The following is a 25,796-nucleotide window of genomic DNA, read 5'->3' as shown; positions in this document are numbered from 1 at the left end:
CCTTAATGCACTATTCATTTCTATTAATTAACTTCTGCACCCCTACATCCACTCATTGACTCATGCTTACATCTACTAATTTACCAAGTATTTATTGAGGTCCCAACACAAATTGTGGCACTCAATGTGTGAGAAAAAAAACAAAAAACAAAAAACCTTCAACTTTACCTTAAGTCTGTAGAGCAGATCAGAGGAGACAATGGTCTGTGTAATGAGCAGAAAATAACTCTATGTGCTGCTTGAAGGAGTTGTGTCTTCAAAGATCTTTCAATTTACATAATTGTAAAGAGTATTAGAAGTAATTCATTTGTGTGTATTTTTCCTAGAGGTACTGAAAGATCCTGGCAGAATGTAAAAGGACACAGAAGCCCTGAAATTGGCAAGATAGAGTCAGTGTTAGCAGAACTAGCTTCACTGATTTAGAAAAATAGAGGTGCACAATGCTCTGGCCACTCCTTGAACCTGTGTGTCTGCCAATGTTCTGACCAGGTGTGTGCCCATTGCTGCACCTTCATTAGACTCTTTCCTTGTACCCCTCCCATACCCATTTCTTGAGAATAGACATTGTTTAGATCTGGAAATCCCCTAATCTCCCCCTTCTCCTTTCCCCCCTGAGGGCCTATAAAAACTGGGACCCCTTTCCCCTCGAGGTCGACTCCTCTGCCCCTGCGTGGGATATGAGTCGTCCCCAGAGCTCTGGCTTTCCCCGAATAAAGCCTCATGTGGTTTGCAACAAGCTCGGTCTGTCGTGAGTTCTTGAGTGTCCGCTATTGTCCTGAGGCCTGGGCGAGGGGCTCCTCTCGGAGTCTTTCAGTACTACAAGTAAGAGTGATTTAATGTAGAAACTCATGAGACAATTGAGTATTTTAAAGATGCAATAGGTACATGGAAATATTGTCATGTGAACTGAGTGCTGTGAATTCGTGTGGGGCAGAGTTCCTAAGCAGACATTGTGAAGCAGTCATTGAAATTACCTTTCCACAGTCAGGTGTATTTATAACATTCAAAGGAAAATCAAGTTGGTATAAGAAGGTTGCAAAACTGAAAGAAATAGTGGGAAATCATCTCACTTAATTGAGCATTGACATGAGACAAAGGAAATTGAATGAATTAGCAATTTAGTCACAAAGAGAAGTGGAGGTGTCTTTGTCTTATTTTAGTCTTTGGTTTGTTTGGGGTGTTGTTTTCCACAGTAGAAGATTGTGGATTTAGGAACAAATAAGGAAACTGATGATTCAGAAGGAGAAAAGATCAAATCTGGAGAATTTATTTCAGGTCCTCCCTGGGACTAACAAGAACTTCCCTGTTTGAGGGAACAATTGCTTATTTGGTGAGGCAGAACAAAGCCCCGAAGAAGCTGTGCTGTCGATAATTCTTAATTAACTTAGACAGCAAGAAAAAAGTGCAGTAGAGGCTTGAAATGTATGCAACTTGCTCTCAGGCCCAGGGTAATCTGGGATGCTAGGACTATTCAGTCCTGGAAAACACTGCCTAAAGGAAGTTGAGAATATTATGTGAATAATCAAAAAGTCAAGCTTAAGAAATAACTGAGAAGTATGTAATTATTAGCATACAGTACTATACAGTTTTAATTAATTTTGTTTCTAGTAACTTTATCCAATATTGACCATTCATTTGAATAAAGTTACAAATAACTACATGGTTTTTTAATCAAGTAAGCAGACACATTTCTGGGTATGCATGTTCTCATAGATTTCAGATGCCAGCTTGCCTTGTGACCTCCATTTTCTGGTAGGAACAGGAAGAGTTGTTGATTCCTTGTTAGTCCAGCTTTTCCTTTTGCTATAAGACAGGGCTGAAGACCTTCAAGCTTTTATCATATGAAACCAGAAACTTGAAGTTGTTAGTTTCAAATGGGAAGTTGGTATGATTTGATTTGGCTCTAAAAAGATTATTCTAGTTTATAGAACTTATTGGAGTCTAGACGCTATGAGAAAAATAAGATGCTATGAGAGGCTGTCATATTCCAAGTCAAGCAATATCCACTGAGGGCAACAAACGACACCATATTCTGAGGTTGGTAAAAGGAACTGGGTGTGCAGCAATACACCTACAATTTCAGCTCTTAGTAGATATATGTGTGTGGAAGGATTGGGATTTCAAAGGTCAGCTTAAGTTACAAAGAATTCAAGGATAGCATAGGCTACATAGCAGCTATCTCCAACAAAACAAAACACCTTGTAAGATCAAGATCCTAAGATGTGAAGACATGAAGATGGAGACCTTCCAATGATTCTATCCTCTACCATGCTTTTGAACTTCATTGTCTTAAGAATGGGGCTTTGTTTGAAGAGAAAGAAGTGGGAGATAAATAAATAAACATGGCAGGATGAAGGTGAGTTGTTCAATGAGGAAAGGAGCAGAGTCACATGAAGGATGTACTCACTCATAAGTGTGTTCAAACACTGGGAAACTAAAGAGAGACAGCCACTTATCCTATGTATTTATTTACAAAACCATCGAATGACAGAATATATGCAATTTCTACTTGATATCAATGGGGAAATATGGGGCATCTGCAAGCAAGCCCTGGTTTCTCAGATAAGCCCTTGGATATAGGGACAATATGGCAAGGTTAAAACATCACAGAGCCTGTTGATACTGAAGCAGACTCAAACATTAAGAAGACTTTTAAGCAAAGGGAGGAAAATAGTTTGTTAGACATAGAAAGCAAGAGGTAAACCAAAGGTAAACATAAACCAGACATTGTCCTTGCAGGAGATGTGACAAGCAAATAAAGTATTAAAGTGAAGTGGGTGACTGACCTAACAACTCTTTAAGAAAATATCATACATGTATACACTATATCTTGGACATATCCATCCCCCACTCCAGGGGCCTCCAGTTTCATACACACACACACACACACACACACACACACACACACACACACACTTTCTTTCCCAACTTCATTCTGTGTGTGTGTTTTATTGTTTGTCATTGTTCGGATTTAAAAACAAACAACAACAACAAAAAAAAAAAACCAAAGGCTAATTAATGTGTCCCATAGGCAGATACATAAGTCCTTATCCAATAGACAGACATAACTTACCAATGACTGTCCCACTAAAAGAAGATTGACTCTTCCTTCCTCGCCTAGAAGCTATCAATTATCAATCAGTTGCTTCTAGCTGAGCTAACAGTGGGACTTTGTACTCAACTCCCCTCTCCAGAAGAAGATTTTATCTGATTTGAATTCATACAGGTCTTGTGTACTGTGTGCTGTCACTTGCACTGTGCATTCATATATGTGATCCCCCCCGCCCCCCCACTGTATCCAAAAAGCAGTTTCCTTGAAATTACCCACCACCTCCAGCTCCCACAGTCTTCCTTCCCAGTCTTCTACAATGATTCGTGTGCACGAACCTCGGGAGGAGGGAGTGTAATGTAGTTGTTCTATTGAGGGATGGGCAATCATAGGCAGTCTCTAATTCTCTAAACTTTGATGGGTTGTACATCTCTGTGTTAATCGCCATCTACTGCAAAAAAAGAAGTTTCTCTGAATGAAAGTGACAGGCACTGATCTATGGGTATAATGAAAAATTATTAGGAGTTGGACTTGACTATTTATCAGGATAGTAGTAGGCTCTGCCCTAAGGCTTAGGAGTTTTCCAGGCACAGGTTACCAACCAGCCCTGATTTTTTTTTTTTTTTTTTTTTACTCTTATGATTTTATGAAGATCCTGATCAGGTAACAGCTGCTGCTGAGTTCGTGTGTGTAACAGCCATGCCATATCTACAGTTTTCCTCATCCAATGAATCATATATTCTTTTGCCCTTCTTCCCTGGTATTCCACAGACCTGGGGTAGAGTGATAGCTCTTAAAGTTTATATGTCCTGTGACCTCATCACCTTGCACTGAATGCTGGCAGATGCTGGATGTGCCTCAGAGAGTCACAACACATGTGACAGGCATGCTAAAACATGTTAATCACTACAATGGCAAAGTGAAAGATTAAGACACCTACCTAGAGGCCCCTCAAGAAGGTGTGGCCTTTGGTGTCAAAAGAGATAGAATCCTCCCCCTGACTGTGCTTCCTATGGGGCAACTCAGAGCCTGTCAGTTTGTCCAAGTTCTCCAACCAGTAACAGACTCTACAATTTCAGAGGGATCTGAGTCCATTTTATTCCAAATGAATGAGTGTGTGACTTGTGACTCCCTTCATTGATAGACAACATTAATTACTTCCGTTTTCTGAGTATTTATTATGGGGTAGGCAGTAAGGTTGCTAAGTTCCTCTTGAAAGGATGACAGCAAAAATAAGCCTATTCATGTAGGGAAAGCCACCAAAACTGAGCAGATAGGAACGTGTGCTCTGCTCTCCTGCTGCTTCCAACATTGTGCCTCAGGTCTAAGAGATGCCTGCTCCCTTTTCCTTCTGACCTCACTTAAGCAGGTCCTGCATTTATGGTCTTTATACATCTCTCATTGTTTCTCATTTCTCCCACGAGTGCCAACAGTCCTTCCTTGTATAAAATAAATGCAGAGTTTTCAAAGTCAGTAGTTCAGGCTTTATTAGTGAGAACGATTTCACTTTATTTTACCTTTATTTACTAGGGAACACCATCTTAACTGCTGGAAGAAGCGTCTGCTAGGAGCACAGCACCCAATGTAATTCAAAACCTTTATGGAGTTAGAAAGGAGATGTTCTTCGGAGAAGTCTTTAAAATTATTTTTCCTAGTTTTGTGTTCAGGGAGGGCAGATGCTATTATTCAAAGAGAGACCATGGACAGATGATACCTCAATTAACATTTGGTGGGGAACTCACACTGGCAAAACTGCCTCCTGACAGTCTATGGAAGTGCTAATCCTCTGTATCTACTATTACAAAGATAATCCACAAACGCTTTCACCTGTTAAACAATGTATATTAAAAAAAAAAACTAGTTGCATAGTAATATGGAATATTCCTGTGGATCCATAGAAAGAATAGGATGGAGATAAAATGTCTTCAATGGAAAATGTACTCTTCTGGGATCCTTCTGAGTGACAGTAAAATGATACCTAGAAAGAATGGAAGCTAACATCCTTTTAAGCATATACTTGAGAATACAAGTCATTATTTTGCCCACATGATATTTATTTTTAAGCTTAATTATGTCATTATTGCTAGATGCTGCTTCCAGTTCATCAGAGAGATTCATCAAAAACAATTTTACTCCTAACCTCAGAATACAACTCTGTCAGCAACTTCAAAGGGACCTCATACCACAGTCAAATGTGTACTATCGCACAATGTAATTTCTGTTTGTTTATTTATTCAAGTGTATGTATGTGTATATGCCTGATCATTGTGGTACATATTTGGAGGCCAGAGGACAAATTGTAAAGTAGAAGTTGATTCTCTCATTTTATCATATGAAACCTGGGATCACGCTCTGGCCATCTGGTTTGGTGGCAAATATGTTTAGTTGGCTTTGCTGGATCCAATATTTACTTTTTGTTTGTTTGTTTGTTTGTTTGTTTGTTTGTTTGAGACAAGGACTTTCTGTGTAGCCCCAGATGCCTGTACTGGTCTACTGGAAGCCACTCTGCAGGTCTAGCTAGCCTAGAGATCAGAGATTCAACTGTTCCTTCATTTCTCTGCATTGGGTTTAAAGCATGTGCTATCATGACTGGCTCAATATTTGCTTTTTATTGCATCTCTCTATCGTGTATATCAAATTTAGTGCTACATAGAAAAATTTCCAAAACTTGGTATCAAAATTAGGAATGACCTCATCAAAACAGAAGAGACAGTTTGGTCAGTAAGAAAATAATACATTCTGAGCTATGAGTTTGTTTTTCTATTACTACTCTAGCAAATTATTGTAACCACAGCACCTGAAAGTGATGCAAGTCTCTCACCTCATGGTTCTATAGGTTTAATCTCTAGGTTGGCTCAGTTGCATTCATTGTGTTTCGGAGTATCTAAATCATACTGATGGCGCACTGGTTCCATATTATCATGCTTTAGAAACAATGGAAGTTTCCTGCAGCTGTAGAGCCAGAGTCTCTGTTGGTTGTCAGCTAATCCTCCCTGGGAGTGTTTCTACAGGACTTCACCGAGGATCTTATTACCTGGTGGTAAATCAGCATGTCAAATCTGTCTTATGATTACTCTATTACTAACTCTTTCTTTAGTAAATCTTCCCCTTGTTCCAAGCCAGAGAAAAGTATCAAAGTTTAAGAGTTCATATGATGTGGGGCATGGTGGCACGCCTTTAATCCCAACACTCAGGAGGCAGAGGCAGGCAGATTTCTGAGTTCAAGGCCAGCCTGGTCTACAAAGTGAGTTCCAGAACAGCCAGGGCTACACAGAGAAACCTTGTCTCAAAAAACAAAAACAAAAATAAAACAAAACAAAACAAACAAAAAAAAAGAGTTCATATGATTATATGCTACCTTGTATAATTTAAAATAATAGACCTTTAAGTTCTGTACTACTAATTATATTTGCAATATTTTAAAAGACATTAGTTTTAATTGTGGGTTTGCCTGTGTATGGGTACACTGGCACATGTGCAGGTTCTAGCAGAGGCCAGAAAATGGAATCATATCTACAAATGGTTATAAGCCATCCAAATGAGTTCTGGAAACCAAATTCAGGTCCTTGCAAGAAAGCACACTGTCTTTTAACTACTAAGACAACTCTCCAGCCCCACATTTGCATTTTCCTTTAAAAAATATTTTATTTCGTTACTTCCCAAATGTTGCTCCCCTCCCAGAGTTCTTCACTCAATCTCCTTCTCCACTTTGCCTCTCAGAAGATGTCTCCCGGGTATCCCCCATTCTGGGGCATCACATCTCTACAGGATTAGGTGCATTCTCTCTCACTGAGTCAAGACAAGGCAGCCCTCTGATACATAAGTTCTGTGGGCCTCAGACTAGCCAGAATTTGCTCTTTGGTTGGCGACTTAGTCTCTGGGAGCTCCCAGGAGTCCAGGTGGTTTGACACTTTGGTCTTCCTATGAGGTTGCCATCCCCTTCAGTTCCTTCAGTCCTTCTCCTAACTCTTCCAGAGGGGATCCCAACCTGAATCCAAGATGACTAGATGTATCTACATCTGTGTCAGTCAGCTGCTGGTAGAGCCTCTCAGAAGAAAGCCATGCTCATCTCTGGAAGCACAACATAATATCAGTAATCGTGTCAGGGTTTGGGGCCTCATTCCATGTTGGACTGGTCACTGGTTGGCCATTCCTTCAGTCTCTGCTCCATTTTTGTCCCTGCATTTCTTTTTGACAGAAACAATTCTGGGTCAAAAATTACGAAGGTGAGTTGGTTTCCCTATCCGTCCACTTGGGGCCCTGTCTAACTACTGGAGGTGGTCTCATCAGGTTCCATCTCCCTGCTGTTCGGCATTTCACCTAAAGCCACTCCCACTGAGACCTGGAGGCTTCTCATATCCCAGGTCTCTGGGAGTTTCTAGAGGTTTTTCTCACCACCTACCCCCAATTATGTCTACTACATATTCCCATTCATTCTCCTGGCCCTCTGGGCCTCACTCCTGTAACTCCCTATACCTGATACTGACCAGCTATTCCCCTATCCCTCCCTTCTCCCACCTGTGTCCCTCACTTCCTCTGCCTCCTGTGATTATTTTGTTCCCCCTTCTAAGTGGGACTAAAGCATCCTCACATGGGCCTTCCTTCTTGTTAAACATCATATAGTACGTGAATTGTATTATAGGTATTCTGTACTTTTTGGCTACAATCCACTTATCAGTGAGTACATACCATGCGTGTCTTTTTTGGTTTCGGTCACCTCACTCAGGATGATATTTTCTAGTTCCATTCATTTATCTACAAAATTCATGATGTCCTCATTTATTAATATTGGAATAGTATTCCATTTTGTAAATTAGTCACATTTTCTGTATCTATTCTTTGGTTGAAGGGCATTTGCTTCTAGTTTTGTATATTAATTTTTTTTGAGAATTTCAAACATTGTCTTTCAATTATACTAAATCTTTCCCTCCAATTCTTCCTGGACTTGTGTCTCATTTTTGCCCTTCATCCAACATTCATCCTTTGTCCTAATTTTTCTTTTAACTTATCCTTTTCAGACACTGCCTTGAGTTTCTACCATCGTTGGATCATGGTCAAGCTTCCAGGGTCAACACCCTTAAAATTATCTATTTCTTCCCTTCCCAGTACCTGTCACTTCATGCCTACCTCCCTGCCTCCATGGAAGGACTTTGTCTACAATAAGCTTTCACATGCCTTGTGGATTCTGTAACAACTCTGAGTTCATGTGTACAACTTGCCTGTTGAGTCTAGAAAACAATTTCCTTGTAGTCATCCACCAACGCTGCTCTTACTTTCTGCCTTTCCCTCTTCTGTAGTGGTCCTTGAGCCTCAAGAAGAGGCAATATGACATAAATGACCCATTTAGGGATGAATATTCCATGATCGGTCTCTTATTCTCTGAATCTTGAGCAGTTGTGGTTCCCTTTGTTAAGCTTTCCCCACTGTAGAAATAAGTATCACAGATGAGGTTCAATAAGTCCATGGGTGTAACCATAAGTCACTAGTAGTCACTTTAATACTTTATTTAGATAGTAAAACTACTAAGTTCTCACCCTCGAACTGGTTAGACAATAGTGGCACAAATATCAAAGGGATAACCAACCTCTTCTCTTGCATGTTTTAACAATATATGTTTGGGTTTAAGGCCCTTTCTGCAGTGTAAAATTCATACCTGACACCATTATCGAGGTCAAGAGCCTATGGCTGAATAGAACATTTCCAATATTTAATATAAGAAGTTTATTATGTTCTTGGGACTAATGTATAAATAGCCTTGAGAAATTCTTGTTTGGCTTGCTATTTCTACTTAAAGGATAAAGCAAAGCTATAGAATAAAAGGTCTTTGAAGGGGTGTGACACAAAACAGTACTTTGCTTTTGTAAGTTATAGATAGATAGAGATATCAGAGATTAATAAACCATGGTATTTATAAAATTTATAATATTATATAGCCATAAAGAATCCCAGATATGTAGTGTATTTGACAATGTTAGAGACAGACATATACAGTATGATCTAAACAAAACAAAGCAAAATTCCCATAGCAGGAATACTATAAAAGTCATACATACACATACATACATGTATGCATGCATACATACTTACATAACTATATAACTACAAAATACCAGAATATTATCACTAAAACTTCCGGGTAATGATAAAATCTCTTGCATGGATTTTCTCTGTGTTATAATATTTTCTGAACATTAACCAGAAAATAAATAGCTATTTTTAAAACAATTTGTAATTCTTTAGATAAAATGCAAACTTTAACAAGAGAATCCAATTCCATTTGACACTTACCCAAGACTCAATTAATTATGAATTGAGCACAAAAACATCTCTGGAATGCTGCAGCAAAGGTACACAGAGCAGAGGACAGTGTACACTTTAGTGACAGATATCAATGCCAGAGAGTAAGTGGAAGTTCACAGAAACTTCTCTGCCTGGTTGAGCCTGTCTTTGCTGCCGTTCATTCTTTCCTTATCTAGCCTGCAGAATAAAAGATTGTCTGGCACTTACTCCACGCCATAATTCTGAATGCTTGTAAGTGAAGAATTATGAGGCAAAGTGCATCGCTGACTCTCCAGTGTTGCTTCAAGTCCACACCATGTGCTCTAGTGTTCTGCAGCTATGAATTCTCCTACAGAAACTTCATTGCTCTTTTGCTTCAGTGAAGAACAAAATCAAAAAATGGAAGAACCTTGGGTGTGAGTGGTTCTACTCTCTGGGCAAGAAGGAATGAGAGGTCGTAGAGAATGAAAAAAAGCATCTGTACTTTTCTTACATTGACAATGTCTAAGGAACTTCAAATAGACCCCACTATTACTGCTTTCTTACAGAAAAAAAATCACTGCCAACTTGACTGAGCTTAATTCAAAGCTTCATTCTATACCTTTATGCTTTGTTAGTACCACCAAATCTGTTTTAAGTTGGGAACATGGAATACTTTGTTACGCAGGGCTGTGACTGTCACCTTTCAATATATATATTTTTTTAATTTTACAAAGAAGGAATCCATACCTGTTTGGTCTGAACAGTACTACTTTTCACAGAAGACAAAAATCTAGCATCCCCAAAAGTCTGTTTTTGGAGAAAAGACTTACAAGAGGGAAATACATTTAGGTACAATAGACAGTACACTTATCACTGCCTTAAGAATAGAAGATATATACAATGGCAGAAGATTGGAAATATGACCTCATAAATTATGGAGAAAAACTGATATTTTAATTTATTTGTTGGATAACCCACTTATCAATTTATTTTCATGTATACGTGTGTGGCATCATTTTTATGTGTTCATACACTTGTCTGAGCTAGACAGTTTGCCATATATATCTCCAGACTCTACTTCTTGAGTGGCATAATTACAGATGGATACACACTTGACAGGCAGTTATATAGGTGCTGGGATCTGTATTCTGGTCCTCATGCTGGCTGGACAAGTGCTTCTTCCTCAGTCTACTAAGCTATCTTCCTTGATCACTGCTGTTTCACTCTATGAAATACAAACTTCACAGAAAAAAAAAAATAAACCTTTCCTTTAGATGACTTGCCACAAACTGAAGATGATTTTATAACTACATGCTTCAAATGGGAGATTTAAATTTGCTGTCTAGAATGTATTAGTATCATAATAGCCAGTAGAAACCCATGTGGCATTGAAAGTAAGAACAGAAAGCAAAACAAACATACATACATATATACGTACGTACATACATACATACATACATACATACATACATACATATATGTATGGTGTGTTATAAACACAACATACAGGTAACCCAAAGGATAAGGCACAAATCCTCACTCCCCTTTGAACTCAGCCTTCTTATACTCCTATTATCATGGTGACACAATCCAGAATGGCTCTCCTATTGGGTTAGGGTATTAAAGCTTATACCTGGAATCAAGAAAATGTATTGCTGTATGAGGTGAAATTGTATAATTTTCTAATTTCTCCATATAATGCATACCTCTGCTTGTACCTTGAACTAGAAAAGAAATATTTACATAATTACTTCTTTTAGACTGATGATTCTCATATTTGAATACAGATAGAAATTCCCTGGGCAAATTATTTAAATCAATTGTTTCCAGGGTTACTCCCTAGTATTCTGAATTACAGGTCTGAAATGGTCAGACAAAAATTTGAGCGAATTAAATATCTCTTTATGACATAATTGGAGTGAGAAAAAGCAAAACTTGAGGCTTTCTTACTGCCTGGCCAAAGATGAAAATCACCTCCAAAATGTAACTGTTAAACTGTAGGGTGTGGAGGAAGCCGGGCCTGAGCTTAGTTGTAAGTGAAGGGATGCATATGCAAAGGACCCTAAGGACTCTGACCCATGGGAAAATGCATAGCGTTCCCTCTTGGTCTGAGTATGTATGTTAATAATCTGTGTAGAAAATATCTACTGTATTTTTCTCTGTCTGGATACTTATGGCTCTAAAATTTCTTGCTGACAAAGACTACTCATACCAAGAATTAGCTAAACCTTTCTCCTTGACCCAGTTGTATATGAATACCATAAACACTTTCTCCTTGTTTATCTCATTTGCAATACCCCTGCCTCCTTGTTCAGTTGTATGCAATAACCCTGCTGCTCTGTTCAAGTCTAGTTGGTAAACAGGCTGAGCTTCCAGAGCACCATGTTTTTCCCAGCTGAAAGCCTTGCCACCCAACACCAACTTTTCTGTGTATTTATCTGTCTATCAGGTTTCCTTCATTCCTTTGCCAAGCCTGTCAGGTCCAAGTGCCTGTAGCTGTGTAGCATGTAGCATTAAACACATGACACACCAGAGCATGGATAACAAATGGATGAAAATTCCCTCACTGATTTTCAGTACCTCATCTCTCTCCTTTTACAGAAAGAATACAGTAAACAAATAAAAAGAATCCTTGTTCTCCTTGTATTTATTTGGTGGTATTTTTGGCTATAGTCTATCCTGTATCTTTGCCTTTTTCTTTTCCCAGGGACTGAATCCTGGGCACTTAGTGATGTATGGGAAGTACTCTGTCACTGAGCTACAGCCCAGCATAATAACCTATTTCATGAGGCCTTGCAAGCACATTCTCCATAGAGCTGGAAATGTATTGGGCCACCCAACTGATCCCTGGTATAAAGTATGCACAGAATGAACAAAGGTTAGCCAACAATGATACAATCATGATAATGAAAGCTACTGCATTTGGCACATTCAGGGTTAGGAGATGTTGCCCTAACAGATGTGGTGCAAGGGTAAGCATACCAGTGCTCCAATACATATGTATTTCATCTTCATTCTTGTTTTATTTTTACTTAACTAAATTAGTGGTCTTTTTTAACTCAAAGAATTTTTGAGAGCAAAGAACATTTATCAATCACCAACACTTAGCATGATGTATAATAGCTAAGTGTGGAACAAAAGCAAATATGGGAATAAAGGATCAAAAATGACTCAAAGATTGTAGAGATAGAAAGAGAAAGGGAGAGGAGAGAAAGACACACACACACACACACACACACACACACAGAGAGAGAGAGAGAGAGAGAGAGAGACAAAGACAGAGACAGAGACAGAGAGAGACAGAGACAGAGACAGAGAGAGTCAGAGACAGAGACAGAGAGACAGACAAAAAGACAGAGAGACAGAGACACAGAGAGAAAGGGAGAGGAGAGAGAGACACAGAGAGACACAAAGAGAGACAGAGACAGAGAGAGAAAGGGAGAGGAAAGACAGACACACACACACACACACACAGAGAGAGAGAGAGAGAGAGAGAGGAGTATGGATAAAAAATTAAGAGAGGAGTATGGATATGATTCTTTCTCCTCCCTCATTTCCAGATGAAATGCTTCCAGTCTTCAGTAACATATTCCCTCCCCCTGAGAAAAATCAGCAAAACTGAGGCATTAGGGTTTTTTCTTTTTATCATTAAAAATAATGTACTTTCTACATATGTATGTTTATTGTTTTAAAGAAATTTCCTTTATTTCTTCTTTAGAAATTCACCGAAGAGTTGGTGTGAAAGAGCTGGGAATAGAATGCTTTTTGAAGTCTAATGTATGTTCTATTTGAAAGAACTGCTTCTGGTGTCTAAGAATAATTAACAACACACTTTAATTTATGAACGTCTGTGCTCAAAGGTCCTCATCCGTGGGAGGGGTAGCAGGGGAAAGAAAGACTGGGAGACTGATGGAAAACTTTCATGTCCTTGCACTCAGCTCTGGTGTAGCATTCCAGAGTGGTTCTGAAGAGCCCGAGGAAGCACTGTGGCTCTCTGCTTTACATACACGCATTATAAGTTGGTAACCTCCATATTTTAAGTCCTAGACAAGCCTCTCTCCCCTCCAGTGAGTATGATTTAAGAATAACAATGTGACATGAACACTGAGATGAGAGGATACGTGAATAAAGAACCAGGACTGTGGTGAATAATTAAAAGGAGGGGGGGGGGGGATAGACTCGGGCTCATGGGGAGCACACATATTCATCTTCTCTTTGTCTTCACCATGCACTGCACCTCTCAACCGGGAAAGCAGATGTCTTGAGTCTCAAAGGAAATAAAGGTGGCAATTAAATGCCGACAATAAAAATAACAAAAATAAAAAGAAAGAAGAGAACAAGAGAAGGGAAGACCGCCCCCATCCCTAACTTTAGGCAGCTATCCTGACAATATCCAAATCTGTCAATATGAAACAGGTCAGAGGAGTCTATCTTAAAGACCTGGCCAGAGAGGAGTTTTGAATCGTCCAAAGAGTGGGGTCTGGTTGTTTCTAAGAGTACATTCACATATTCTAGCTTCACCTATCCAGCCAGCCCTATGACTAAGCTGCTGCTTTTCTGTGAACTTGCATGTCCCACTACCACAGTCCCATAGGCTACTTCTGCACACCAGATTAGTCCAAGTCCTGTGACCACAGCCACTCTCTCCACTGAAGTCTGCCTCCATTGAGTTCCCCTGGACTGTAACTGTCCTTCGGTACATGCTGCCTAGTCCTCTATAAATTCCCAATATCCAGACTTCCATTCTTCATCAGGTCTTGTATTAAGACTTCTGTTCTTTCTCAGGTCCCGTATGAAGAGTCACATCACAGCCAAGTGGTGAGCTCCTTATTCTTTTATTCTCCAGTCACACAAAGAGCTGAGCGCATGTTTTTAAGAGCCTTGGGTGATATGTAGTAGTGTACAGCTCATCAATGAGAAATGACCTCAACAATAAAATCAAATAGGATCAAACATAGGAAGAATTGAGACATAGCAGGGAGGTAGAATGACTCTTTATGGAGCTTTTTAAAATAATAAAGGCTTTGAAATGTGGAAAGCTCTCCCGTCATCCTATTGAGAAGGCCTGGAATAACAAAGACTTCGAGTGAAGTGGTAGAAGATGAGTGGAGCGAAGGTTTAGCAAGAAATTCATAAGGAAGCTGGGGAGTCTTACTCCTGCCTATTGTCTGCCTTTCCATTGTATTCTTCCTGTTCCTTAGCAGAGCGCAACACTTTGCACATCTGTATCTGTCTGTCTCCAGTTTCCAATAAAGAGGGGACAATGCAGCTGCCTAGGGAATGCTACGACTCTGATTTCTGTTTCCCACGGTGTCTAAGCCTATAATTCTGTCCTTGATCACTGCATAATTATCTTTATTATGTTCTATCCTCATATTATTCGCATTTCATAAATGAGGAAACTGAGGTTCAGAAAGATTAAGTGACTCGCCTTCTTAAGAAGTCCTCTTAAGCTATTAATGTGATTAAATCCCTGTTCCTACAATAGGCCACTCTAAAAAGCTCTTGCATCAGATTAGTCCTGCAGATACATGAAGGGAAAAATAATTGTAAGAAAAGGTAACTCTGCATGACAGTCCCAGATGTAGTCTGGGTCTCCAGAAACATGAAGTTCTCTCTCTCTTGCTGTGGATGAAGTGAATGAAGTCACCACCCATCTTTGGGTGATTTCTACCACACTCTCTTCCATTTTTTTTCACCTAAAATAATTAGATTTCTGCCTTAGCTATAATGAATTGATAGACTCTGAATGTGAGGTCACCAGGAAGGAGGGTTCATTAGAAAGTAGAAAAAACGAGAACTGAGCTTTGAATGTTTTCAAATATGCCCATAAAGCAATGAACAACGTGCATGGTGTTCAGATTTCTAATGGGTCTCCTACTCAAGAACCGGACTCTGATCTGTGGGACAAGCCATGTACTAGGCTAATAAATAGCCTCAGTGGAATATTTGGCATTAAATGCATAGGTGTAAATAATGCTGAGCATCAGGTACATTTAGTCATTAAAAAGCAGGATCACAGAAGAAGAAGGATAACCTTGATATCAAAAAGCAGGGCTGAGATTCAAAGTTATCAGGATGCATTCACACCAATATGCATCAATAATTATAGTAAAAACATATAAAAACCTAAAGGCTGTCACAAGGTGGTTTAAGGAGCCAAAACACACTAACATAATTAAGTAAAAATCAGGGTCCTGGTAGTGTTTTAAGCATTATGAGTATAAAGTACAATTGAATTATTGCATTAAATTCCAAAGGCAATTATAGTTCTCAGTTATAAGAGGCAGCAGGCTGGGGCTTAGTAAGCTTGGTTTGAATGTGAATTTTAGTAAAATGGAGATTTTTCTCAGAAGGAGTGTATGTTTCAGCACAATGAAGAACTTCACAGAATACCTGGTCCGTTATAAGCCCCAAATGAATGCTCATTCCTATGTGCCCAAAACAAATAATTACACATAAAAGGGAAATAGGATGTGAGATGCTGAAGACAATTGTTCAAGTTTTCACAAACATTCATCAGTTTGAGCCCATCTCTGATTGCAAATATTGATCCCCAAACCACTGGACTTCAGGGCCACAGCCAATCTTACTCACATGGTACACAGGGAGAGAGTCATGAGGCTTAGATAATGGAAAACAATAGCTTTAGCATGAGTTACTTAAAGCCTAGAATAGCACCCAGATGCAGCAAGCTTAGCTTTGAGCATCAATACATCCAGGTCCTAATTATGTTTCAAAATAAAGTTCCTATCATTAGCATGCTTACAGTGAGCTTAGGCTCTGGTCCTGGTATGGCAGACCTCCTAGGAGGAGTCTTATAGTATTTAGAGTTGAAGGTATATACAGGCCACTAACAACAATGTTCAGAGAAAAGGATGGGGGCTCAGGATTTCCCTTTGTAGACAGGATCAAAGATTTTTAAAAAGATCATGGGATAAATGTATATGTTTAAGTCAAACAGTTGAGTCAGGTGTAATGACACAGGCACTTGTGAGCCAGAGGCAGAATGTGATAAGAGCCTGCATGAAAATAATTCTTTAAAAAAAAAAAAAAAACCTCTTACTATTCAAATCAGCCTTCACTCTTGCACCTATTGATTCACATTGATAGGACTGTTAGGTGAACAGTTTCTGACCTTTGCTCCACATATTCCTATAAAATTTTATACTTTGTAAACATGAGCAATCTCTTTTGACCTCTGTTTATAAGTCTCTTCCTCATAGCATCTTGCTAGAACTGCTAGAGATGTCCCTGTCGTTAGCTGTGGGAGCCAAGCTGTTATGGAGTGAGAGGCAGTTCCTCCACGCTGTCTGAGATGGGGTGGGGGATGAGTGGACTTGAAGAACTACCTACTACAAACAAGGAATTTTAATATGCACCCCCACCAAAAATAGTGTAAAGGTTTGCTCCTGGCATGCTGCCCCTTGGCTCTATCCACAGCACATGGAAGCCAGAGAACAGGGGCAAGATCATCCTGTTGCTCTTCTGGAACAGCCTGCCACATAGAGTCTCGGCTCTCAAGACCTGTTCTTCCCCATTCTCTCTGGATGTGAAGGGACAAATCACTTAAAATTTGGAACCCTGGTGATACACACAACTCATATCATACTTAGAAGAGTTTTATCAAAACATACTGTAGAAAAGAAGCAAATATGAAGGAAATAAATGTTCAATAAGTTTAATATTTTAAAATTAAAAAATATATAGACTTGGATAGTGTTTACAACTCTCCCTCCCCTGCCAGTGATACTGTGAAAAATCTGGGATGGAAGCAAAAATAACCACTTCATTAAAAAAAAATTTTTAAACTCTTTACTTAGAATTTAGACTCAAAATAACTTAAATAAATATTAAAGCATTCAATATTATATTCTTATATCAAATTAGAATTAATTAATTGCTCCATACAAAGAGTTTTTTTTTAAAAAAAAAACTTCCTGACAGACCATCATGATATCAGGTGAGCATGTTGTGAGAAATGATATTTAAAATTAACGAAGCTTTTCCATTCCACTGATGCCAATTTAAACACTTCACAATGGGTCTTTTTGGCAGCCTAATTATTATTCTGATTCCCTCAATGATTTTTGTATAGCACTATCTTCTAATGATTTCTAAGATATTTTGTTTGGAATTGTATCACTTCATTAATCTTGATTACTTATAATTAATCAAAAATGTCATTTCCTCACATCCAAGTTCTCAGAAATGTTTTCTGTATGTATCTTAAAAATTCTTAACTAAACCTGTGATGGCTTTTTTTCAAGAAGATCTGGGAAATGAGTAACTTTCTCATCCAAAGGAAAAAAAAAAAAAAAAGAAAAAGTACCGCCTACCAGATAGAGTTTTGATATCTGAAATCAGACAATTCAAATTCAAGCCTGCCCTTACTCATTCTCCCTGGATGTTTAGGGACAAGTTATTTAAAACTTGGGACCCTGGTGATAATACACAACACATAGAGTATTGAAAGGGATTTAATAAAATCAAATGTGTATATGCCATACCCGGGGATCCATCCCATAATCAGCCTCCAAACACTGACACCATTGCATACACTAGCAAGATTTTGCTGAAAGGACCCTGATATAGCTCTCTCTTGTGAGGCTATGCCAGGGCCTAGCAAACACAGAAGTGGATGCTTACAGTCAGCTATTGGATGAAACACAAGGCCCCCAATGGAGAAGTTAGAGAAAGTACCCAAGGAGCTGAAGGGGTCTGCAACCCTATAGGTGGAACAACAATATGAACTAACCAGTACCCCCCGGAGCTCTTGACTCTAGCTGCATATGTATCAAAAGATGGCCTAGTCGGCCATCACTGGAAAGAGAGGCCCATTGGTCATGCAAACTTTATATGCCTCAGTACAGGGGAACGCCAGGGCCAAGAAGTGGGAATGGGTGGGGTGGAGAGGGGGGAGGGGAGGGGGGACTTTTGGGATAGCATTGGAAATGTAAATGAAGAAAATACCTAATTAAAAAAATGATGATAATATAAAAAAAGAAGTAATTAGGAAGAAAGTAAATATTCAATAAATTTTGGATTAATTATTTTTAATTGAAAAATAGAGTGAATTTTTGTGTACATCTGGAAACAGGCAACTTAGAGTTTTGATTTTTGTTCCTAGGGCAGAAGTTCATCCGGGACCTTATAGGAGCTGAAAAATTAGGACAGATTTATGAATGAAAGGCCTACAGGATGCAGAACATGGAAACAGAAACTCTACTTGCACGGTTGTTGTAGACATCAAAATACCAAATGATTAAGTTTGGATCGAGGGTACTTATTTAAATTTTTACTAGTTATATACTCACTCTGACTTAATTAGGCATAAGTTTACATGTGGAATCTAAGTTTGCCTCACATTGTTAAATATTGTTCTCACAAATTGTGCAGTATTTTATGCAATCAAAATCAAAGTGTGTGAGCTTGGAGGGAGCCACCCTGTGGGTGAGGACAAACTACCCACTTTGATGGAAACTCAGATGATCTCTTACAACAAGGCTTCTATCAGATGGAGGAAAATGGTCCTTTGTTTTTTGTAGTTCTCAGTCCTGTGATGTAGCAGAAATATCACCAAGACATGGAGTGAGAGAGGACACTGTATAGTAGGAATGCCATAGACAACTGAAGACTGCGTAGAATCTGGTCTGAGGAGGTAAGGCAAGGTGTTACAGGCAACCACATATGGGAAGGACAGAAGGTCAGAGAAGACCTGTCTATATGTAGGATGGAGAGAGGGACCACAGAGCTAGGAGAAGGAAACTGTAAAGGTGAGAGTGGTATGGAGGTGTTATGACAAGAAGCACCCATAATGCCAAACAGTTGTGACATGAACTGATAAGGAATGTTAGAAGTACCAACTGGATTTCCATGTAAAGAAGTAGAATGTATAATGATGAATGTGTGGATAAGGCAGATATCTAAGTGGAAATCACAATCAAACATAATCCCTAGGTTGTAGATATGTTATGTGTCTATCTGTTACAACCATCATCATAGTCCTTAGGAACTAGATCCATTTCAAGAAATGAAATGTCCAGTGCGGAGTTTTCTCACCATAATTTTTCATTTTATATTTGTTTTTCCCATTTTAAAGTGTTCGAATGAGTGCTCTTTTCTTAAACCGATCAATATGTTAATCTACTTTCAAAAGAAACTTAAAGGAGATTTTTTTTTAACCAGTACAAATATCTCAGTGCTTCTACTATATGGCACTAATCAAAAGATTATCCTTTTGTGCTCTAACCATCAAGTACATGGGAGTGCCTGTTTCCAGACATCTTTCATAGGATTTGATTCTCCATGCATTGATAATTACTTTATGAATAATTAATTTGTAATTATTGTACAGAATAACTGGGGAAGGGGACTTTGTATATCATCTGAGTCTCCCAAAATCATGTCCTCTGCCCAAAGCAAAGTGATTCATCATTTTCCTTGTTATTTTAAATTTATAATGACAATATTTAGACTCTCTATGACTTTAACTATGAGACGCATTTGAGTAAATTTTGTGAATTAATTGATCTTCATATCGTCATTTCTTCAAAGATGATAGGTAGGCCTAGAGTTGTGGTTAGAGTAAAGTTAGTGTTTCGTTTCCTCTGGGCAATGTAACAGTGTTGAACTGTACAATTAACTTGCAAATAAAGACAGTAAATATGTATCATTTTTAAAACTATTGTCTATTTAAGATTTGAATTTTCCTAGAAACTTATGATCTCTATATATTTTTGCTTCCACCTTTACTACTTATTTCTACAGTTTTTGGTCTATCTGGATTCATGAGGCTGATATATCATTTATTACATTTCACTCCATATTTTATTATTAAAAAGAGATATTTGACCTATTTTTAAATGTTCCAGTGAATCAAGTTTGGTTAAAAATTTTTGGTTGGCAAACTGCTTTTACTGCTCTCGTGTTCCAAAACTACGTGCAGCACAGTGACTGTCAGCTAAATTGAATAGACACAGTGAATAATGATTTGATCTTGTGATAGGCCAGTGCCAACTGATGGTGGGTAGCTTCTGAATTTGCCACACTTTTGTTTTCTTATATCACAGATAATGGCGATAACAGTGTCTGACTCAGAAAATTCACAAGTGTGTTTGAAGACTCTGCATTGTCAGGGCATGGCTCCCCGTACTTGGAATACGTAGCAAACGAGCCAGACCAGATCCCACCCTCAGACAGATTCAGTTCCACAGAAGACTTGGAAATGGGCAAAAAAATCACACAGATGAGTCATGCAAAGTCAAGGAGTGAGTTAATACTGGGGAGAAAGACAAATCACAATGAGGATACATAGGGGCACTGAGACTAAAATTTTAAATAAACTATTGCATAGTATAACATAATGTATGGAAAGTGCATTGTCAACATTATGAACTAACCAGTACCCCGGAGCTCTTGACTCTAGCTGCATACGTATCAAAAGATGGCCTAGTCGGCCATCACTGGAAAGAGAGGCCCACTGGACAGGCAAACTTTATATGCCCCAGTACAGGGGAACGCCAGGGCCAAAAAATGGGAATGGGTGGGTAGGAGAGTGTGGGGGGGGGGTATGGGAGGCTTTTGGGATAGCATTGGAAATGTAATTGAGGAAAATACGTAATAAAAAAAATAAGAGAAAAAAAAAAGAAAGTGCATTGGCAATTGCCTGGTAATTTGTTAATCCATTATTAACAAATATAACTATTAATTGCAGTTTAACTTTTTATTATCTTGGGTTAGGTTACTGATATTTCTCTGTTTTAATGCCAAATAAATGATAAAATTATATTCACAATAATTTTCAAGTGAGTTTTTCTTCTTTTAAATAGAAACCATAAATAATAATCATTTTCATATGATAATTTTGAATGTTTATATTGACTAATGCAAATATTGATTTAAAATAGATTAGGATTTGTAGAGTTCACATTTCCTAATGATTATCTAATTAGCTACCTAAGTATCAATCACTTGTGTGTTAAATTGCTAATTTTGTAGGTAAACTAAGTTAATTATACTATTTGTGTTATCATTCTTTGTTTTTATTTGCCTCACCGGACAATTCTTTGCTCACCCATGAGTTTTTGATTTATACATCTTGGTGTAACAATATTTAGGGCATAAATCATCTCATCCATATCACAAATCATTCCATTTAGCAGAGTAAAATGACACTTGGTTCACCATATGATCCTCTTCTGCAGCTTCATGAGCCGTCAGGTGGCATGTGAGACTCTGAGCTGTGGAACATGTCCTCGGCCACCAGTGATAACTGAACTATAAATATCAAGATCTTCTCTTTGTTTTCAAGTTTACCTGATGTGAATTTCTATTTCATATTTTCCCTGTCATTGTCTTTTCAGTGCATGTCTTTTCCGCTATAATTTGATTCTTCCCCGTAATTGAGAAGCTTCCAGAAGAGTTCTTTGTTCTGTACTCATTGTAATTGTTTTTTTTTTTTTAATTGATGTGATGGGATGGATTTGACTTGGCTTTAAGTATAACGAATATATTTAGTCACACACACACACACACACACACACACATATATATATGTATATATACATATATGTATACACATATGTATATATTTCAAATATGTAGTCAAATATACATATACATATGCACATATTATATGTACATATACAAACATATATGTATACATATATGTATACACATATACACACATACATTGACTTTTTGGTCACTTTTCAGAAGATAGCACACACTTAGAATAAAGGTGTGGGATTATTCAAACTGGATTTGACCTGAAATTCTCCTTCCTGAAATCTAGATTCTATAGTATCAGATAGTACCATGAAAGCTGCCAATAGAGTAAAGCAATCAACAATGAATATCATGGAGAGATACCTGAAAAAGGTACATTAGTGGAATGCATATATTGGTGGTAACGACTGTCTAATTGTATTTAAGCCCTGCAGAAGGGAAACTATGCGTGATATTAGAAACCTACCAGTCCTCCCAGAACTAGTGAGGTCATGAATGTTTGAAAAAGAATCTACTACTGCCTCTTCGTGAGACCAGCTTACTTCCTAACTACATTATAAATCCATCCTTACTCCCACAGGTAAGTGTAGCTACCATGAAAGTCGCTTCTGTTTATAGGGAATGAGACATCACAGAAAACCACAACTGGACTCAATAAAGAGATCAACAGATCATGGGGAGCAAAGCCTCATGGTCACATGTACATACCATGACCATTTCTATATGAACAGTTTGAATCTGCATGCCTGATGTATGTTAATACTAGAAGGCTTATTTTATGGTTAAAACAATGTGGCTTGGTATAAGCAACCAGTAACAGTGATTATTAAGACACACATCCTAAATTACTGTGAATACAAGAAAACATATAGGTATTATTTATCGTGTAAATATACAGACACAGCATGACAGCTTGAGTTATTCTAACTGCCCTTTGGTGTTGCGTCTCAGCATCTCACTGCACTCTGTCACTCATCAGCACATACTGGTATACTCAACTCAAAAGGTAAGTTTTACAGAATCACTAATATTGACAGATTGTCACACATTCACAGACACCCTCTTCAAAGATTAAATTTCTATCTAGCTCTCTATAGTAGCTTCTTACCAACCCATATATGACCCAACCCACAGTTAATAGTCTGGGTCATATAAACACACAAGTATCCTTGTTTTTTCATACCATTCTGATGATACCATAGTTAGCTCTCCCATAAATACTGTCTGAATCCAAGTCAGTAAGAAAAACTGAGCAAGATGCATAATGAGTCAGACTGTATGCAACAAAAACTCACCCCATTTTAGCAATAACCCTTGAACTAACTTGTTTCAAATATTATTGTTTCTGATTTTAGATAACTTTGGGTATAGGAGGCTATGAACTACTATGAGCCAAAAATATATTTGTTCCATGATTATTCTTCTGGTTTCATCCAACTAATTATGAGGGTGGTCAATTTTATTGTATTCAATGTGATATCCACAGTGAATACCCTTCTGTGAGAGGCTGTGACTGCCGCATAGTTTTTCTTCAGGCCTCTGGACATGACCATTGACCATGAGGATGCAACAGTAATTGTGCACAGAATTTCTTGGTTCCGCAGCCAGGGTGATGAAATAAACACAATGCAGTAATAACTGGCTCTATAGAGGGGGATGAGGCTGTTGAATTTCCCTCCTACATAGGAAGATGGCTGTCATCAGACTCTCATGATCTTGCCAACCAAGTACATCCATTCTTTACAGAGGGCTACAGTATATAGAAGGTAGAAGGTTTACTGAATGGGAGAGGGACACTCTACACTGACACAGCTTTTGTGAATCATCACTATGCTGATGTAGGACATGTGGGTGATGTAGCTGCTTTTGAGTCACCTATGCTCCATGAATCATATATCTCTTGTGTTCCTGTAAGAAGTCCCTCATTCCTGTTCTTATAAGTAATCTCTTAACAGTGCTCCAGAAAGTAGCCCATCACTCCTTTAAGTGGCTTTTGACCATGTTCCTGTAAGCAACTCCTCACATGATCCCTAAATTATCCCGTCTCCATGCTTTTATAAGTGACTTGTCACCCATTGTCTTGTGAGGAATACTCAATCCAATTCCTATGAGTGGCCCCAGGGAGCACATTAGTTCATCCTGATGTATGTGGATGGACTTATTTCTTTGCTCTGCTGTTTCCCCATCTGGATAAATAGATTTTTCTTTGTATCCCTCCTGCCTCCAGAAAATTATGCAACAGTGCTATTTCAAATATTCTCTTAGAATGAGTAAATTATATAAGCCAGAGGAAAAAAATGGTTCACATTTGCCTACGAGTCTGACTAGGGACAAGAGATTTTTAAAGAAGAGAGAACCCTACACTTTACACTTGGGATAAAAACTTCCCTGAGAAACAGAGCAGAATGAAGCAATCTGAGTCCAGTTTAATGCTCAGGCTAAATGTGTCAATGAAGGATGATTTTACAAAACTCAATGTAAAACTATCTAGGAGTCAGCTCAGAGAAACCTATTCCAATATGTCCTGTGGAAAGTCGTAGAGGCATGCAAGCTTAAGTATGGTATTTTGAAATCATAATTCTTAGGATACTGCACAGCAGAGGAGCCTAAGTTGGACCAAACCAGCGTTGCTAATGGGCTGTCCTTCCAGCTCTGTAAGACAGAGCATGTTAATGGAGAAAAGACCAAAAGCTTCCAGAGACCTTCAGGGCTCACAAAGAAACAGGAAGTGTCCTGGGACATAGAGTTCTCAAATACAATACAGGACACTGGGTTAAATTTGAATTTAAGATAATAGCAAATAGTCATTAGTATAATTATATTCTGTTCAGTTCCTTCTTCATCTGAAATTCAAATTTAACTGGGCATCCTACTTTTTTTTTTAATTCGCTAAATCTGGAAATACTATTTGGGAGCTCTCAGAGATAGGAAGGCTTCAAGTAGCTTGCAATTCTCAACATTCTTCCAAATAATTTTTTAATAATTTGCATATTCCAAACCCCTGTTCACTTATTCTTCTTTCAGCCAATCTTTCTCCCCATACCCTCTTTATAGTAGCCGGGATTAAACTCAGAACCTATAAGCCTGCCAGTCAAGCATTCTCTCTCTAAACAATGTTCCTCACTGCCAAATCCACCAATTAGTATCACTCAACAGTTTGATTTGCTAAGGAAAATAAGATTTCATCAAGACTTCGCCCATAACATAATGTAATAGAGAGATGATAGATAGATAGATAGATAGATAGATAGATAGATAGATAGATAGATAGATAGATAGAGATAGATAGATAGAGATATTAGCTGGAGATTATAATATATTTAATATAATTAAATAATTTAGAACTGTCCTTTCCTTTGCTGGAATTTTACTAATTTTCTTGATGTAAGAACACAATAATCCATGCAAAACTGACATAGTATTACACTGTCAGCTTTTTTTTTTTTTTGTAAAAGGAGTTAGTGTACAAAGAAGAAAAGCACTAGATAGTAAGTGATCAATTGTGTGCAGGGGGACAGGAAGGAGGAGAAAGTCTGGTAATTAAAAGACGAAGGAAACAATGAGTGTCTGGCTCTGACCATTATGCTATTTAGCTTCTCTTGTAAGTAAATTAAAATTGAGTCAACTCACCACATTTGCATATTTAGCTCAATCTAAGGATTTTCATGGCTGCTTCCTGATTCTCACAGACACTCATTCCCCTGTGTGTTTCCCAAGCTTTAAGATGAATGTACCCGTTTATCTTGTCACTTCAACGATTTCAATTGAAAGGCTTTTAAACTCATGTCAGTAGGAAAACCACTGCTATTTGTAAAAGGAATTTGAGTGAGGCACTTCGGGAGCTAGAGATGTGTGCCTCTTGCCCATTGTAACTCTAAAAGGGAAATAGTAGCCTCCATTTTGTGAAAAGGAAATTAAAATCTGCTCAGAGTATCATAACTCAAATGGATGGTTGGGCCCTTGTGTGTGTGTGTGT

This window comes from Mus musculus, chromosome 16 (genome assembly GCF_000001635.26).
Source record: "Mus musculus strain C57BL/6J chromosome 16, GRCm38.p6 C57BL/6J".
In the NCBI taxonomy this organism is placed as follows: Eukaryota; Metazoa; Chordata; class Mammalia; order Rodentia; family Muridae; genus Mus; species Mus musculus.
The sequence above is the reverse complement of the archived record's forward strand: the minus strand, read 5'-3'. Positions refer to the sequence as shown.